Source organism: Colletes latitarsis, unplaced genomic scaffold, assembly GCF_051014445.1.
Source record: "Colletes latitarsis isolate SP2378_abdomen unplaced genomic scaffold, iyColLati1 scaffold0088, whole genome shotgun sequence".
NCBI lineage: Eukaryota > Metazoa > Arthropoda > Insecta > Hymenoptera > Colletidae > Colletes > Colletes latitarsis.
This window is the reverse complement of record NW_027488438.1, coordinates 40,001-42,500: the sequence shown is the minus strand read 5'-3', so window position 1 is coordinate 42,500 and position 2,500 is coordinate 40,001. Positions and strand designations below refer to the sequence as shown.

At 49.6% G+C, this 2,500-nt stretch overlaps 1 non-coding gene across 1 annotated transcript; it reads left to right on the top strand.

Moving 5' to 3' along the window:
* Positions 1–1,685: 1,685 nt before the first annotated feature.
* LOC143351186 (5.8S ribosomal RNA) lies at positions 1,686–1,840 on the top strand. Its single transcript, XR_013081551.1, has one exon. It is a non-coding gene; the product is annotated as a 5.8S ribosomal RNA (ribosomal RNA).
* Positions 1,841–2,500: the final 660 nt, after the last annotated feature.

The following is a 2,500-nucleotide window of genomic DNA, read 5'->3' as shown; positions in this document are numbered from 1 at the left end:
CCGATGGACGCTGCCGCGTTCGTTCGTAAATGAATGTTATACATACTCACGGATAGCCTGAGGCGAATGATCGCAAACGACGACGCGTCGATTTTGCGGCCATCGTTGCTCGCGCGACTAACGACGACCAGCCGAGAAGGCTGTAGTTTATCGCATCGATTTCATCGAGCAACCGATGGGCGCTGCCGCGTTCGTTCGTATATGAATATTATACATACTCACGGATAGCCAGAGGCGAATAATCGCAAACGACGACGCGTCGATTTTGCGGCCATCGTTGCTCGCGCGACTAACGACGACCAGCCGAGACGGCTGTAGTTTATCGCATCGATTTCATCGAGCAACCGGTGGACGCTGCCGCGTTCGTTCGTAAATGAATAATATACATACTCATGGCTAACTTGAGGCGAATAATCGCAAACGACGACGCGTCGATTTTGCGGCCATCGTTGCTCGCGCGACTAACGACGACCAGCCGAAACGGCTGTAGTTTATCGCATCGATTTCATCGAGCAACCGATGGACGCTGCCGCGTTCGTTCGTAAATGAATAATATACATACTCATGGCTAACTTGAGGCGAATAATCGCAAACGACGACGCGTCGATTTTGCGGCCATCGTTGCTCGCGCGACTAACGACGACCAGCCGAAACGGCTGTAGTTTATCGCATCGATTTCATCGAGCAACCGATGGACGCTGCCGCGTTCGTTCGTAAATGAATAATATACATACTCATGGCTAACTTGAGGCGAATAATCGCAAACGACGACGCGTCGATTTTGCGGCCATCGTTGCTCGCGCGACTAACGACGACCAGCCGAAACGGCTGTAGTTTATCGCATCGATTTCATCGAGCAACCGATGGACGCTGCCGCGTTCGTTCGTAAATGAATAATATACATACTCATGGCTAACTTGAGGCGAATAATCGCAAACGACGACGCGTCGATTTTGCGGCCATCGTTGCTCGCGCGACTAACGACGACCAGCCGAAACGGCTGTAGTTTATCGCATCGATTTCATCGAGCAACCGATGGACGCTGCCGCGTTCGTTCGTAAATGAATGTTATACATACTCATGGCTAACTTGAGGCGAATAATCGCAAACGACGACGCGTCGATTTTGCGGCCATCGTTGCTCGCGCGACTAACGACGACCAGCCGAGACGGCTGTAGTTTATCGCATCGATTTCATCGAGCAACCGATGGACGCTGCCGCGTTCGTTCGTAAATGAATAATATACATACTCATGGCTAACGTGAGGCGAATAATCGCAAACGACGACGCGTCGATTGTGCGGCCATCCGTTGCTCGCGCGACTAACGACGACCAGCCGAGAAGGCTGTAGTTTATCGCATCGATTTCATCGAGCAACCGATGGGCGCTGCCGCGTGCGTTCGCCCGATTGCGCGTGAAGTTACTGTTCGGAACCAAGAATATACGGGTGTATTATACCCGTTTGGTCGCAGCCACGCGCAAAGGCTTTTGAATGTACTGTACGCCCGGCCGTCGAACGATGGTTTTCCGTCATTCAGGAAACAAAAAGAAACTTTTGTCGTCGATATGGCGCGTTCAATCCTCCGTCGATACGCTGGTCGGAGGTGCGAACATCGAATATTTTTAAAGCAAAGAACAAGGAGCATTTTTAAATACAAAGAGAAAAATTGTAAATTGTATATGATTACCCTGAACGGTGGATCACTTGGCTCGTGGGTCGATGAAGAACGCAGCTAATTGCGCGTCAACGTGTGAACTGCAGGACACATGAACATCGACATTTCGAACGCACATTGCGGTCCACGGATAAAATTCCTGGACCACGCCTGGCTGAGGGTCGTTCACTTGTCCTAAAACTGCTTGCGTTGTTCTCAGATTCCCTAACCCCGCCGTCGTTTACCTCTCCTTTCGGGGAGATGGCGAAGAACGTTTCGGAGCCGGGTCGATGAAGAGAAAGGTATCAACGTACGAGCGAGAATTTGGGTATTTCGTTGGCGTTTGTCGCTGGACGTACGAAAAAGAATAAATATTATATATTATTGGCAAGTTTGCGCACCCCTTGCGTGGTGAGGCAGAGATCAGTCTGGACTCGCGCGAGTGTTTTACGGCGTCGTGCGTCGTGTTGTCTGGAGTATCATCACGACCGCCCGTTAAAGCACCGCTCCTACGATTTCTGACTTTGACGGCACTAAAAACCACCGTGGGGCGCAAATCGCGTTTCGTACAAATCTAATGATTACCGGCGCTCCCGACGTTGCCCGAAGTTAATAATTTATGCAAAGGAAAGAGAAAATAAAGCGTATACTAGTTTTGGAGCATAACAAAAAGGACACTGGAAAGAAATTTGACCAAACACTGATAATTATGATATGTAATATATGCCCTACCACGTGAAATTTGTGGTATCCGTCGGTCGTCGTCTTCCTCTCTGTTCGTTCGTACAGCCCCAGGGAAAAATGATAATTTATCAAACGAATCGGACGATCATCCTCTATGGAGA